Source organism: Ornithodoros turicata, chromosome 3 (assembly GCF_037126465.1).
Source record: "Ornithodoros turicata isolate Travis chromosome 3, ASM3712646v1, whole genome shotgun sequence".
Taxonomy (NCBI): Eukaryota; Metazoa; Arthropoda; class Arachnida; order Ixodida; family Argasidae; genus Ornithodoros; species Ornithodoros turicata.
In genome coordinates this window covers 58299927-58316510 of record NC_088203.1, presented here as the reverse complement: position 1 = coordinate 58316510, position 16584 = coordinate 58299927, and the positions used below count along the sequence as shown (strand labels likewise).

At 44.5% G+C, this 16584-nt stretch overlaps 2 long non-coding RNA genes across 3 annotated transcripts; one reads left to right on the top strand and one right to left on the bottom strand.

Moving 5' to 3' along the window:
* The first annotated feature begins 2010 nt into the window (after positions 1 to 2010).
* LOC135388504 (uncharacterized) lies at positions 2011 to 9199 on the top strand. Of its 2 annotated transcripts, none has more exons than XR_010421428.1 (3): positions 2011 to 5621; positions 6040 to 6126; positions 7367 to 9199. It is a non-coding gene; the product is annotated as an uncharacterized LOC135388504 (long non-coding RNA). The 2 variants fall into 2 exon arrangements; XR_010421429.1 differs by lacking the exon at positions 7367 to 9199 and adding an exon at positions 6188 to 6261.
* A 939-nt stretch (positions 9200 to 10138) lies between these two features.
* On the bottom strand, positions 10139 to 14232 carry LOC135388503 (uncharacterized). The gene is made up of 4 exons (XR_010421427.1): positions 13761 to 14232; positions 13531 to 13626; positions 13313 to 13431; positions 10139 to 12335 (listed from the first exon to the last, which is right to left on the bottom strand). It is a non-coding gene; the product is annotated as an uncharacterized LOC135388503 (long non-coding RNA).
* Between the last annotated feature and the right edge of the window lie 2352 nt (positions 14233 to 16584).

The following is a 16584-nucleotide window of genomic DNA, read 5'->3' as shown; positions in this document are numbered from 1 at the left end:
TGAGCCGAACCAAGCAACCCGCGCACTTCATTCTGTTTTCCACAGCCTTGACCAGGTAGCCGCCAATAAGCGATATTGTGGATGCTTTTAGCCCGGGTGGTGCTGCCACTGCAGAAACAACAACGTTCAGAATGCGTGCACAAAATTATTGCATCTTTCCTCTTACCTGGCTTCTTTTGAAGATCATTAAAGTACGGCTGCAAAAGTTCTTCTGCCTTTGGTGGAGGGCACTGAAGAGTGGCAGCTGAGCTACTCTTGAGAAGCCCAGTCATTTGAATGTCAGTGTTTTGGACATTAGCATTCAGAGAAGGCTTTAGGAGGCCTATTGCTACAATTTTCTGTAGTGCGGAAAGGGCAGCATATGCATCTGTCTGGTCGTTTGACCCGTTCAGTTGTCGCACTGCAGAAAACAAAGATTCTACCTCATCTGATGAGTACTTAAATGTTAAAACATATTTGAAGCCGCGAGTGAGCAGGTGGCGAGTGCACAACACTGCTGCCTTCGTTGTAACCACCAAGGCTTCGTAGGTTGCAGGGGACAAGAAGGCTGCCTTGGCTGGTGCAGTTTCTTTCCAGTGATCAATGTACTCGAGGAACGTTTCTTCGAGCCATGACAGCCTAAGACAAAACACCTGAATGTTAGCTGATGTGAAAGAAAAGGGAAGTACCTGATTGATGAAAACACGAACCGCTCGTCATTTGCACAATAAAATGGCATCCTTGTTGGATCACGACTGAAGACGTGGAAAGTGGTGCTTTTTATGTTGTGGAGCGTAAACCACTTGAAGACCATGTCCAGGAATTCTATTGTTGGCAGGCTGCCCTCGAACCCAGGTACCCCAATTTCTGATCCATGATCTCGTAGGTATTTCAGCACAGCTGTGACCTGGATCAAACAAATCACAAGTTCCATACTTGCCCCGAGTATTACATGCAATATATATCTCACCTCCGGCTTGAACACGTCTACAGCTCGTTTCACGTTCATCTTCTCGAGGTTCGTAGGAAAGAGGTGCTTCCGAGTCAGGCCTCATACCAGCTTAAACCCAACCTGCTTCTGCTGGAGTTCCAGAAGTGCCCTCAAGTACTTTGGGTCAATGAACTCTCCATTGTTGCAGAACAATCGGTTGGCTGCCAGGAACTGGGACCTTATATTCTTCAGGTTGTGACAATAGTCAAACGACAAAAATAAGTGTTGTTCTTCATCGAGTGGGTGCCTGCAGAGAAGACGGAAGTTTTGCAACACAACCATTTTTCTAATGGACTCTGCGAAAGGACGTACTGAATAATAGGACAGACTGGTCCACCAGACAGTATAGAGAAGAGTTTGGTGTTTGTAGGATGGTTGTCAGCAACAATGCGTAGTGCCCTGAAGCCTGCCTGTTCCACGCTCTGGAGAACTTTCATTGCAATCTCATGCAGCTTTGCGCCTGTCAGAGCTCTTGTAAAAAAGTACCCAACGGGTATCCTGAAACATAAGTATTACGAGATGAAATCGTGTCCATGACGAGAATAGCTCCGTCAGCACACCTGTAATGTGTAGAGAGTCCCACAAACATGAAGCAGAGCAAATGAGTAGCAACTTCTTTCTCGCCACTGCCTGCAGAGCCAGACGCGTCAACTGATACCAGCCCGTGGACTTCATCAGCCTGACGTTGATAAAATGTCCCTGGCCGGATAGACATCTCGTCCAAGATGAGAGATCCAAACCAATTATTGGTCATAACTGGTAATAGATAACTGTACATGCTGGAAGATACCTGTTCACAGGTGATCTGTGAGGTTTCTTTCTGGAGTCTTTGCTTGATCATGGATGTCACAACCCTGCCAGTGCACGAGCCCAAGTACCTTTTCAGCGTGGAACGGCTTGGGAGCTTCAGGAGCTTTGAACCTCTTATTAGGCAATATGTAGACGGGGACTTCGCATACCACAGGATGCAGTGGCGCAAGGTTTCCTCTTTCCAACGTGGTCTCTTGGACTTCATGTTTCAGTTGCTCTTTGAGGAAAAGTGCACCGGGGTCACCATCTCTTGCCATTTCCTGGCAAGTACAAGAAACGTTGTGAGAAGAAATTATTGCACACTGCAACAGATCTCGTACTGCTCATGCAATGACATTCTTACCAGGAGCAATGCCACGTTGTTCTCCTTCAAGGTCCTGTTCGATTCTTCGTCTCTCTGGCGAGTGATGCTAGTTTTAAACGAACTTCAACGAGGTTTTTCTTCAGCTTCCGGCACCTTCGTGCCAAGGTGTCAATCTTTGTCAGCATTTGGTTCAGCTTCTTTGTTGTGAGGTTGGTTTGTGATGATATCTGTCGACGTGGTCTCGTTGTAGCCGCTAGTGCTGGATTACTGATTTCACCAGTACAGTTCCCTTCTGCTGGGTCACACTCCACCTCTGTCAGGGGCAGCCGATTGAAAGTGGGGTCCCTGTTTTCATCTGCTTCTTGGAGAGGCTGTCTCTTGGGGGCACCTTAGGAGCGCCTGCATAAAAGTTTATTAAGCGTTAAACAAATACGGTGCAGAAGCGTGCGAACATTACTTTTGCCGTTCTGCTGGTCCCCCAGTATTCTCTGCCCTTTGTTTTGGGGCTTTTCGTGGTTTCTTTGGGCAGGGCTGCTTGTAGCTTGGGTACTGTGGAAAAACTGAAGGCACGGCTGTTGGCTTGAGCTTTCTTATCTTCAGCCCTTCCTTGTAGTCCTCGGGCATAAAGTGCCGCGAGCACACCTGGGATCGGTCGTTTGGTCGCCACAGCTCGTTGTTGCGGCCTATGTGTAATAAGATTCCTTATCGTTAGCAAGGCGCTCGCAATCACTTGGGAGAAGGGGCTGTACTTTAGAAAAGCAGAAGCATGCTACTCACCAGACCTTGAAATAGCCTTAATCCACGCGTCACGAAGCCCGGACGACGGGAACTCGTGAAACGAAACTTTTTCATCTCGAACCTTGTTCCCGTCAGACTTGCAGATGGGCACGCAACAGTAGACCATGTGAACAGTTCACCAAGTGACACGTAACAGCCTAACACACGTGAAACTAACAATTACAACTGCTTAACAAGCGCTGATAACGACAGCAGCATGCCAAAGTCGGAAGTAAACACGCCCACGGCGAGTGATGGGCAGGCTACACGCTACACGCGTGCACGGAGGACAGTGGTTTAGCAGCGCCACTCCTCGCGGCAGCGTCGGAATTACGTACTGCCAGGGCGGCCGGTGAGGAGCGCGTAGTGGTTAGGTCTTCTCTCTATTTAGTAGGTCTTGGCCTGGATACAGTGCACCACCTCGGCTTAAAGGGACGGTCTCGTACAGCCGAGGCGATTCCAAAACTTAGCCAAAACTAGTTTCACGAGTACTGTACACATACAACCGTCAAAGTTTCATTCGGAATAACGAAGTCGTTTTCGAGGAATTTGTCGAAACGTGCCGTAAGAGCAGACGACGAAAGCTGCGCCTCTCTCATGCATACGTCACGTATGACGTCGGCCTGCGGGTGCGTCGTCGTTGTCATGGTAATTGTAACTTGCAGAAGCACCTTGGTTTGAGTAATCCCCTTTGCTCTCGAAATGGGGACACTCAGGCATATACCTCCGCGAGCGGAGAATGTAGTCCGAGCATTGACTGTGGGGTCTCCCATAATGTGGCGCACAATCGGATACGTGGAAGCTCAGTCACGTGTTTTCTTTCTGCGAGTATTTAATGCGGTTTTTAAATAAACACGTTCTCCTTCTCCATGTACGTCGTCAGCGACACTTCATTTCGAAGCAAGATCAGTGTACAACGAGGAGTGTAATGGAAGCGCGCGTAATATATTTTTGGTCGGAGCTGTAATGCGACCGCGCGCGCCGATGGCCAGCGACTTCAGATTTGTGATTGTGGATGGGGTTGTTCTGCGACTTTTAACTTGTTTCTGAGGATTAACATAGTTGTTCTGAACCACCATGCTTGCCACTACTTAGATTGCGCGTTTTTCACCTGAGAACTGAAAGAAAATGTACGAGAGTTGCCGCGGTGCCCAGTAACTTCTGAAGATCGTCTGCTCATGCCGATGCACTAGCACGCGCAAAAGCAGACGATTTCTGTATCCTATCATGGACTTACCCGCAGGGCGACGTGACCGTTCTTATTGTTGCCAACACAGATCGCGGCATGCTCTGCAATCTTCATCAATTTAATTCGGTATTTAATAACTGTGGCGTGTTTTGTTGCGTAAATTAGCAGTATTTCATTTTCAACAAAGGGCAATCGAATGGTACACTTTATGAAAGAGGCAGGGGGTACGAGACCGTCCCTTTAAGGTTGGTACTTGGAGCTTTCAGGACTTCCCCAGTTCAAAGTCTCTTGCCCGTATTCACCAGTCCCACTTAGCCACTGCTTTAGTGACGTCTGGTTTAAGTTGATCACGTGAGTACTTCGTCCGCCAATCACGAACAACCACCCCGGTGGTCTAACCCGTCTGCAGTGAGGCCCATGGCGACTTCCATGGAGTTTGTGTGCGCAGCGCATAGGCCTAATCTACGGTTCGCCGGAAAATTTTCGGATAAATTCAGGTAAGTTTTGATTTGTAAAGCTACTAGAAGTGTTTGAAAGGCGGACGTTCTCACACTGGAATCAATATTTGCCCTGAATGCCTCATTTCGTTCACCGTTCACACGGGTTAAACCTGGCGGTCTAGCGACGGTCTAATTCCCATGTATTTACATAGGACAGGCTTAGACTAGGGGTGGAGGTAGTTTAAAGCCGGTCTAGCGCGGAGCAGCTGTGAATGAGCCTTTCGATAAACAACCGAAAAAATTGTTTTTGCTAGGTCATGTTGCCTAGTTTTCAAGTCGAAATTGCACAAACTAAGCAAAAAGAACGGTGTAAGGAACTCGTGAGCGAAGTGAAGCGATAGAAGTAATACGCCCGCCGCCGACAAAAAAGGTAATGATCAATATGGTGTGTAATTTTGAAATCCGCTCCAAAAATTTAAAACCAAGAACGTCAAAGTTAGTGGTGTCAACATTGGCAGCTAGACACAAGTCACTTTCCGATCCAAAGCTAACAGATGGTGTATGGTTGTACGGCGCCGGCGCTGCACACAGCTGTTACCTCCAGCGACCAAAACGACGCTGATTATCCGTGGTACTTTTAATACAGCTCATAAGTGCCTCTGTTATACCTCACTACACTATATTGTATGCATTCGTGTTGGTTTTGTAGCGCCTCGTAGTGTGATGTTGCTGGGTTTGACGTATGGGGCTGGTGCATAATGCTTCGGTTATTGTGAGTGACAAAACGTGTGATTTCGCAAGTTTGATGCTTCTGCTGAACTACACGGAGGCCACAAAAGGGGGGTTCTATGGAGCAGTTAACTCTCCATGTGCTTTTCAGCTACACAGGAGGATGGCACATGTAGCCCGCCTTGGAGATGTTAATAGAGTGACGTTCCAAAATAATAGTATTTTGAGAGTACCTGGCGGTATATGTTGGATGTCCCTGTGCATGACCAAGGAACAATATTTCAGGTCTGACTCTGGAAAAGGCACCGTATGGAGAAAGCTCTAGATCCCCTTGAAGGCTTGATTTGCTTGTCAAGAATGCCAAATCGCTATGAGCATGTCCCTTGCCACAATTTTGTACAGGTAAGATCTGCTTATGCTTATAAGGTTCAATGCAGGGTGCTGCTGTATATGTCGACTGCGAGTAATTTTGACAAAAACGCATGCCATTAGGATATCAGACTTGGTTATTCGATAAAGGTAAATGAGGGAATATCCCGCAGCGATATACAAGGATATATTTTCAGCAGTGTTTTGTGCCGACAAATTTGTATGCACAAATTAGAGGCTCCGCAGGAGCATATAAACACAACAGCAGGGTGCAAAGCAGCCTCTGATGTAGTCAGGATGTCGATATACCACTGTCAGCAGCGTGCAAAATTGTGTCTCCTAAAACTTGCCGTTTTAGGACATTATCCACAGTGAAGTGAAGGTCTCAAAATTGTATAAGGAAGCATATGAACTACATGTGTAGCTAAAATGTGTGCTCTACTGTTTCCAGTACACCACACCAGAAGGGGAGTGCAAATATGCCAACAACCAACATTTCCTCGACTATGATGCACTGTGACGTTGGAAAATATTCAAGGTGACAACTACTTGCTTTTATGCTTATTTCTCATTTGCTAACAGTAGATGTGGTTTTATAGACTGCCTCAGCAAGAGACAAAACACAAGAAACCTGTTAAAGGAAGCTACAGATTTTATCAGAGCAACATTCTTCTGGGATGTGATTACTGCCAATACATACCTGTGACCATGATTCACACTGTGTTCTCACAGCTGTGCCTGTACCTCGTGCTTTTGAACAGGGCTCGGAACCGTTATTTTTTGGGGTTCGGTTCAAGTTCCGGTTCAGGGTTATCGGTTCGGTTCGGGTTCGGGTTCAGCGCAGCTAAAATAAAGGTTTGAACCGATGTTTATCGGTTCGAACCGGTTTACGTCTGTTATACTAATCAGCAGAGTTCGAGGTAAATCGCTACTGTAACTAAGTTCCTTTTGTTAGTAACTTGTACTAGAGTTCCGGGTTGTCGGATTTATCCGAAAAAATCCGAAAACATATAGCCCGGTGAAATTTTAAGCAATTCGGATTAATACGAAAAACTCCTCTTGGCAGATGTTTTTTTCGGATAACCGTGTTATTGTTCTTGGCCTCCTTTTGTGTCCTGGGTTTCTTCTGCATGACCACGCATACCGGCCCCGCCGGAACCTGATAATGGTCTCCGCGACCTAGCGTTTTCTTTCGCGGTCATACCGACCACTTTGAGGATTCACAGCCCGTGTTTTTCCCCAGTCTGTTTCCCTATATCCTTGTCCTACATTGACCTAAGCACTAAAATGAGCATCGAACCGATGTCATACGGAGTGATCTTTTTGGAAGGACAACTAGTTGCAATGCTGACGAGAAGATGGGACGCAAAAGAAAGCTGCACTGGGACTACGTCAAAGAGTACTCTGATTTCGATGAGTTCACATCATCCCGAGATCTCAATGTAGAGGGTGTCGTATGTAAGCACTGCTATAACAGTGACCACAGTACACGGAAAGGGTGCATTTGAAATTGCGGAACACTTCAGTGTGCGTCGTACGAAATGTATTTTTAAGCTTGTGGTCTTTAGTGTTGCGTTTTCGTTGCACAACCGTGCGTGCGCCGTCAAGTTTTCTCCAAATGTCGGATATTAACTGAGCTGTAAATCATGCACACCGAAAAACTTCGTTCTTCGAAAAACCAATAAACTCCGAAAAATATCCTCCGGTAAAGCCCAGAAATAAAACCCGGAACCCTATTATGCCGTGGTAACTTTAAGAGGGACTTGTTTCTTTTTCAGGTAACTTTGTCAAAGTAACAGCTGCCACTGAAATGAAGCTGAACCATTGTGCGCCCACAGGGACTAACATGCAAAGCGTTCGAATTGTTGGACGATCTAAGCGTGTTGCACTCCTCCACAGAAAGCTGAACGTTGAACTCAACTGCTCACACGGCCAGCAGCTGCGTAGTGCTATTTTGTGTCCGAAGTAACTTCGAAGTAACTCGTTCTTGTTTCTAAGGAACTGCGAGTTACATTTCAGGCTGAAGAACTTGAATATTACCTTAGTTACATTTTTCATACAGTAACTTAACTCGTAACGAGACGGGTAACTTCTCTATCTATGCTAATTAGTGTATCACATGTGAGAGGTAATATCAGGTTCCGGCGACGTCTTGCTCCTGGTTCCTACATCTTACTCCCTCGACAGAGAACCATGCAGTTCACGGCAGATCATCCTTTACTGTACTGAAAAATGCTGGGAAATGACGCACAGCGTACCATTGAACTCCATTGCAAAAGGCTATCGCCAATTTCTCAAGAAAACGGAAGAAACGGTCACGTGGTAGATAGGAGTATCTCAGAGTCCCATTCGCAGGCCAGCACGCTCCCCGTTGAAAAGAGGGCGGGAGACCGCTCCTGTGTTCCCTTCCTCCATGCTCTGGACCACACGCCAGCCTCTTTCCCTTCGTCGCTAGAGGTCTGCGTTGCTTGTGGATGTCACTGTGAACTATTAAAATTTATGCCGCCTTCACACTGCGGTGCTGAATGAAAGGAAGCCGCCGATGCAATAATACAAAATGTAGCCGTCGTGTAGCTCATCTTTTTTTACACATCGAGTTACAAAAATGTACAGGGATGTCATGAACCTTTTGAAGGTGAAGCTGTAGGAGGTACATGGACTAACCAGTTCTTAGTTTATTAATTTGTCTGTTCTATAATTTCGGCAAGATTCCGAGCGATGCAGAGAGCTTATGCGCGGCAGCCGAGAGGAAAGTATAGGCGTTTTTGCCGTCTCGCGAACCGGTTACCGCATCATATTTTTTCGGTTCAGTTCCGGTTCGTTCAAGGAGAGAGAAAAAATGTTTACGGTTTGGTTCGGGTTCGGTTCGGCAAAAAATAACGGTTTTTTGCGGTTTTCGGTTACGGTTCAGTTCCGGTTCCGACCCCTGCTTTTGAATAGTTTCATTGCATTAAAGGTCAGCTATGCCGATATCCCAAATAGTCGAAACGGTTGTGATATTCTGAAAGCCCACATCCAGCTCTCCCCAAAATGCACCTTCATTCTCTCAGTTCGGTACAGTACCATGTCAAAAAAATAGATAATTCATTCCGAAACACACATGGGCGCAGCCATTTTTATGACGTAGATGCACCCGAACGGGCATTGTGACGTGTACGCGCCTTCGTACTTGCCAGTGGATTTCAGCTACGGCTTCTCGCGGCTTCACGTATCTGTGCTTGAAGATGGCGGACAGCCGGGTTCCACCGTTCCGCGATAAGTAAACAGTGCAGCAGCTGCGAACTCATTCGCGAACCAACCTCTGTGCGATGTTGTGATTGGAATTCGTCGTTTGTGTTTTGTGAGCATGTACAATTTGTATCAAGTCTCGTCTGCGTTAGCGCCTTTACAGCACTTGCCCATTGTAGAGACTGACGTTTCGACAGCCGTGTTAGCAAGAAAATGCCGACAGCGTTTTATTCCTGCAGGAAAAAATTGTGCTGTGTATTTGAGAAACCGCATACTACTATGGGACAAGTTTTACGTACGATTTTTCAATGTGCAACAGCGTCGACGATGGTATGTAACGACGAGAGACGTAAAACGAAATACAAATCACATTTTAAACTTTTTGTGGGATTCTGTGCATTTTCTAGAAGCAATCTTTGAATCGCACCCCCACGCTGCATTGTGTGGCACGCTACAAACTACTGCTTTTTATGTCTAACATCTGGATATTGTTTGTAATGAACACCGTCGCACAAAAACATGCACACGAAAGCTCCAGTAGCCATGTGGTTGCACACTATGCAGACGCAAAAGAAGTACCAGAGCACATATTGCCACTTAGAAATTGTGTTTTTAGAAATGTGGTGTCTGAAGAGTTAGAGCATAACATATATACTAGAAATCAGGTGCACCTTATCCTTCTGTAGAGTGCTCTTTCAATTCACAACTCAGCACATGGGGTGTAAAAGTGTTAGAGGCAATTATGTGACTTGTCGTCCCGGGTGACATCACTGGCCATCCTCGGAATTAATTCCGTACTCAGGAATTATTGTACAAATCACTTTGTATGTAGGACATGATAAGCAATATGTAAGTTGCAACCTTGTCTGCAGCATTCTCGATGGCCTCTTACCTTTACAGTTTCAGACACGTTACCAAACCATTTAAAAAGGACACACTTACAGGGGCCGTGTAATTTGAGTTTTTAATTTATAAAAATATAAGTATACAATATGAAATTTATATAAAATAAAAATAACATTTATAAAAAGAATTTATAAAAAAATAAATGAAAAGGCTTCATGGAAGCAATCCATTAGCATACCCATTGCACATGAAGCACAATTATATATGCTTGGACATCATCTAATTAATCTTCTGAACCATATGTGTGGCTGCATACGAAATTTTTTATGTGCATGCTCTACCTTCCTATTCCTTCATGTGCACACGAACAACAGTGAATATATGTGAAGTGGCAAAAAGCAATGCTAGACTCTACCATCATTGGCCCCTTTAACTTTTCCACATTTATTTCCGGTCAACAGGGAATATCTCACTAGAAAAGAAGACATTTGTGCATTGTTTGGCAAGCAAATAAATATATTTATTTACATTTTCCATCAATCAACAATGTTGTGACCTGGTGCAAATATTAATGTCAACAAGGAAAGTACTTACAAATTATTCCTATGTGCTCAAATGCAGATATGACAATTCTGTTTTTGTACCTCAGCACAGTACAGTTTCAAAATTAACAAACTGCACAGCATCAGCAATCTTAAAGTAGCTCAAGAGGGGAGTCACATAAAGCTCCAATAATAGACTGTGCAAACAAAGCTAAAAAAAACAAAGTACTTCAAAAAAAAATCTGAATAATTGGTTGTCGTTGTGATATGTACTACTATACACAGTTCATGAATGGAACATGCTACCTCATTGCCTTTCCTCCATGTGAGCACTAGCACAGGCAGCTTTTTAGGTCGCTCTTTTCGTGTTTTTCTATTGTCTTTTTTTGTTTTCTGTGTTTGCAATAGCAAGCATGGCCATAGTGAAACACAAGTAGCCAAGGACAGGATGAGACATCTGCAATGCGACTGCTATCTCTCAACTGATATATTTATTAGCAGACTCTGGAATATACACATATATGCTGCTAAGCAAATGAGAAGTTAACCAATAGAATAACAGACAAGAAAAAAGGGTTATATATCTTCCCCTCTCCTCATTCTATTTCACAGGCAGCCCTAGTATCATTCGGAGTGTGTCCGTGCGTTCCCTTTGAGATAACGTATCTCAGACAGAAGCAAATCCAACAGCAGACTGCTTACACGTGCAACTGTCTTGTGTTTCTCTAACCACTTGTTATTTAACCGCTGCCTTGAGCTGTGTGTTCTGGAAATTTATGCAGCATCCAGAATCCCTGCAATGTGTTGCCGTGTTTCTCGAGGGCATCAAAAGTCTGTCCTTGGCTGCCTGTGTTTCACTATATCTCTCAGATACAAACTACCCCATTTCAACACAGTAGAAAACACAGATTTGTAAATAGCATCTGTTGATTGCACTGTACATACCCCCCATATAAAGGATCATAGTGGATACTACATCTCGTGCGATAATGTCAGGAATACAAAAAAACTAGATTTGAAACCACTCTTACGTCGTAGTAGTAGTATTTGTGTGAAGCTACGCAATTCCTGTCCTGCAAATAATTTAAACGATATGTTTCATCTGCCAGCGTGATGATCCCCTGAAAAGTAATTCACACTTGGCGGGAACTACCGGTTCTGAAACCTATCCCTGACATGTGTAGCCATCAGGGAGGAAACCCAAGGGCTGCGGTGGAAAAGACAAACACACACGGGCTATGTTCTCAATGTGTGTCAGCCGCTCTGGCTACTAAGAAGAACATGTTCCAAATTAATATAACATGGCTTGACATCATATGCCGGCGAAAGCTAACCAATAAAATTAGTAGTTAAATGTACAATACGTAAACACTTTCCATAACATGACAGTTCCCTTTCTGCATTTATGCGCTACCATTCAACCCACATAAACAGTGTACTGAATTTTTTTATAGCATTACACGTCGTTTGACAGAACTTGAACAAGATTACATAGCACACAATCGAAGTAGAGTGAACATAATGTGCAGAAAAAATGGCTAGGAAGCAAGTGAGCTGGTGAAGATGACGCATATGTAAAACCCCGTGACTAGGGAACACAAAGGGACGTGTTTGTGTTTGTCCCTTCGTGTTCCTAGTCTTGGGGTTTTACATCATGCATAATGTGCAGCCTTCCATTCACGCTTAATGGCCGTGGCAGTAATGCATGAAGGCCACTGCTAAGTTGTGTTGAGAAACACTACTTTATGTTTGCCATGTCTAAATGAAACGTACCTGACCTGATCCAAATTAACCGTTCTGAGTCTGGAACACACAAAGAGAAAAACGCAACACACGCCACAACATTAACAGATAGACAAATGAGCTGTGGCGAGCTCCACCTTGGGACAAAGTCAACAAGTAATGCACCAAAAGTCAATGAGTGCCTGAAATGTAACATTTCTGACTGGTAGCAGGACGGTCCACGTTCAATTCCTGGTGCTAGCACTGACTGGCTTTTTCATGAATTATTTGTTGAAGTTTCGATGTACTTGAGAACCATTCGTCAACCATTGTATCCTCATGAGATGATGAGGGTTTGTCATCTCAAAGAGATTCCCTTTCTGCCATGTGTCCTTATGGATGCTCATCACTGCAGAAAAAAAGAAAGAAAAAGCATTTAATGACAAGAAATGGATAGTCGTATTTACTGTATAATGATTGTGCACAACAGAAAGAAGACTTTCGCACAGAAGGCTGTACTTCTTGAGGTCTAACATCAAGTTACAAAATTCCAGAATATATGACATGTTGTAAGGTAGAGAATAAGTAGAGTTATAGAGTTGTCGAGTTGAGTTGAGGGGGGAGTTGTACCCCCTTTTTATTTTATTATATATGATTGTGTAATTATTTTATGTCTGTAGCAACCCTCGCTCTCTACATTACAACATGTTTTATATATTCCGGGATTTTGTAACTTCATGTTAGACATTAACAAGAGCAGCCTTGTGCACGAACGTCTCGTCTCATTAAAATTTAGATGCTCTCAACAGTCCTCTTTCTGTTGTGAATCTCTATCGCAGCATACCTGCACATTGCTGTTCTACGTACTGTGACTTTGCAGTAAGAGTATGGACTTTAGGTAAAAAGACTACACAGCACTCCTCAGGTATTTTTGCCTATCAAACAGTATGTATGTATGCAGTATGCACACAGTATTTGTGCACCAGACCCACTAAAAATGTAGTGAATGTGGCATTGCCCACGGTAATGCACCAAGTTCAACACAATTATTGTAGAATCCAGGTATTTTAGCTTACAAGCCAGTACCAGATCCAGTGTGAAGTTGTGAAAAATAAATAGTTTCGATTTTTCTAAGCTCTCAGAACACAGACAGTGAATTAATAAGAGTAGACAATGTTAACATGAATTCTGGGCTATTCTTCAATTAAAGGTTCACAGATAGTAAAGGCACCTTCCTCAATGGACGTTGATGACACTGAAAATTCTAAAACGTTATCAGAGGCGACATCAGCTTCTGTGTGTCAAAGGATTGAATGTCCAACAGTAATCCAACTAACAGTAACGAAAATGTGCAAAAGACAAATTAACTGAACTAATGTAACGTACCTTCTATATCAGACAGTGAAGCTTGTAACAGCCCATCCACAGGAACCAGTGTCCAGACAGCAAAAGTGCTTGAACTGGGAGATAGCAGCTAATCGGAATGGCGACCTTTGTTTTCCACCCTGAAAGCACAGGTTGTAACTTTGAGGGCAGATTTAAAAGTGGTGTCAAGATGTCTGCATGCGAGTGCACATGAAAAGTTGAACATAGGTGAATCGTACCTGTTGGTGGAGGTAGACTGCAACTAACGTGCCAGCAATTTCTTCATGCACCAGATGCAAGCCAGATCATGCTTCATTTCCGCCATCAGCGTGCACCTGTGACAATTCAGAAGTTAGATTATCAATACTATTGTGTTGTTAATCGTGGTTATATCAGAGTAAGCGCAGTAGGACAGCTGCACAATCGATTCATTAGGCTTGCTATATTTTGTATCTGAACCTCGACTTACCTTTTTTGCTCTCGTTTTTTGCCTTGATCCTCCGTGGCACGTTCAAAATGTTGTGCGTCGGGCACCTCAGATTTTCATCCGACGATTTCGTGCCGATATTCCAAATTGCCTCTGGAGTCGCGCGTAACCTATGATAACATTCGTTGACGAAATCCTTGCAGTGGAAATTAGCAGGCACCACTGTCAGCCAAGAGCTTCGCACTGCTTGGTCTTTTAGCAGCTTATAAAAGGTAACACTTGAATGCTCCGATGAATTGTTCTAACAGCGTAGCACGTAGCACCGTCGCATCTTCGACAACTTCGCCGTGGCATATCGCTCCAGCCCATAAAAGGCAAGGTCAGAACAAGGAAGTGCACTTTCCAAATGACGCCGTGCCAAAAAAAAATATTCACATGCTTTGTTTCCGGCTTAGCAATAACATAACAGCTGTTCGCTTATGTACGATGCACAGAGGACGAAACGAAAGAAGCCAAGCGGCCAAGCCAAGAGTGCATGCCAAGCCAAAGACAGATAAACCAGATAAACCGAGAGCAGTGACGTCGGTGCGCCCGTGCGCAGGGTTTGCCGACGGTCTGACGGCCGGGCGTGGGAACTAAAAAAACTGTTTTCTAAAAAACTACGAACAGTTGGAGCAAGATATTTCGCACACATATTCAGTGTTAGGTAATGAACACACAGCGCGAGTATCGCTCAGTTCTGCGGCACTTCAAAATCGGCATATCTGACCTTTAAATCAATAAAGCTTGTTATGCATTTCCACGTTAGTGTAGTTGTGAAGGGCATAATGAGATCCAATGGCACGTGCAATGGGGAAAATAAATATTTCCTACATTGTGCTTGTAGACACAGCTCTATTGCATGTGGCATGTTATATCGCAGCAGAGTGGAATTCTATAGGCCGGTTTAGAATGAAGAGGAGCAGTACTGTTGACATTCTTACTGGCACGAGAATGACCAACACTGAGAAGTGGAAATTACTGCTGTACATTTGGGCGTGGAGTGTGACCTGAGGTAAGAAAAGCAATTTCTTACACTTAGGTAACACATAGGGGATCATGAAAAGGAGGAACTGTTAAGGACGGACATGTAATGTGCAAATGTACTGGTGAAAAGAGAATCACGCAACACAATTACCAGTACTGTGAAATATGTGCACATCAGAGGTGACGGTTGTTATTGTCATGCTGTTTTTCCACCTCGTAATGCAGTGTGCAAGTAATTTGATAGGTCTGAAACGCAACAATGCTGTAGACTGACATATGTATTGTCTATGCTAAATCATAAGTATTATTATGATATGAACACTGAACACTCAAACACAGAAAGAAACTCACACACACAAACTGTGCGGTCACAGGAGGGCTGTCATTACTGTAAAAGCAGGATGGCGGACATCAACATGGGTACTAGTCTGTCGTGCAAATGCAGCCGTCAATTTCCACACTGAACACTCAAACACAGGAAGAAACTGTGCGGTCACAGGGGGGCTGTCATTACTGTAAAAGCAGGATGGCGGACATCAACATGGGTACTAGTCTGTCGTGCAAATGCAGCCGTCAATTTCCACACTGAACACTCAAACACAGGAAGAAACTGTGCGGTCACAGGGGGGCTGTCATTACTGTAAAAGCAGGATGGCGGACATCAACATGGGTACTAGTCTGTCGTGCAAATGCAGCCGTCAATTTCCACACTGAACACTCAAACACAGGAAGAAACTGTGCGGTCAAAGGAGGGCAGTCATTACTGTAAAAGCAGGATGGCGGACATCAACATGGGTACTAGTCTGTCGTGCAAATGCAGCCATCAGTTTCCACACTGAACACTCAAACACAGGAAGAAACTGTGCGGTCACAGGCGGGCAGTCATTACTGTAAAAGCAGGATGGCGGACATCAACATGGGTACTAGTCTGTCGTGCAAATGCAGCCGTCAATTTCCACGCTGAACACTCAAACACAGAAAGAAACTGTGCAGTCACAGGAGGGCAGTCATTACTGTAAAAGCAGGATGGCGGACATCAACATGGGTACTAGTCTGTCGTGCAAATGCAGCCGTCAATTTCTACACTGAACACTCAAAAACAGGAAGAAACTGTGCGGTCACAGGAGGGCAGTCATTACTGTAAAAGCAGGATGGCGGACATCAACATGGGTACTAGTCTGTCGTGCAAATGCAGCCGTCAATTTCCACACTGAACACTCAAACACAGAAAGAAACTGTGCGGTCACAGGAGGGCAGTCATTACTGTAAAAGCAGGATGGCGGACATCAACATGGGTACTAGTCTGTCGTGCAAATGCAGCCGTCAATTTCCACACTGAACACTCAAACACGGGAAGAAACTGTGCGGTCACAGGAGGGGAGTCATTACTGTAAAAGCAGGATGGCGGACATCAACATGGGTACTTGTCTGTCGTGCAAATGCAGCCGTCAATTTCTATACTGAACACTCAAACACAGGAAGAAACTGTGCGGTCACAGGAGGGCAGTCATTACTGTAAAAGCAGGATGGCGGACATCAACATGGGTACTAGTCTGTCGTGCAAATGCAGCCGTCAATTTCCACACTGAACGCACAAACACAGAAAGAAACTGTGCGGTCACAGGAGGGCAGTCATTACTGTAAAAGCAGGATGGCGGGCATCAACATGGGTACTAGTCTGTCGTGCAAATGCAGCCGTCAATTTCTACACTGAACACTCAAACACAAGAAGAAACTGTGTGGTCACAGGAGGGCAGTCATTACTGTAAAAGCAGGATGGCGGACATCAACATGGGTACTAGTCTGTCGTGCAAATGCAGCCGTCAATTTCCACACTGAA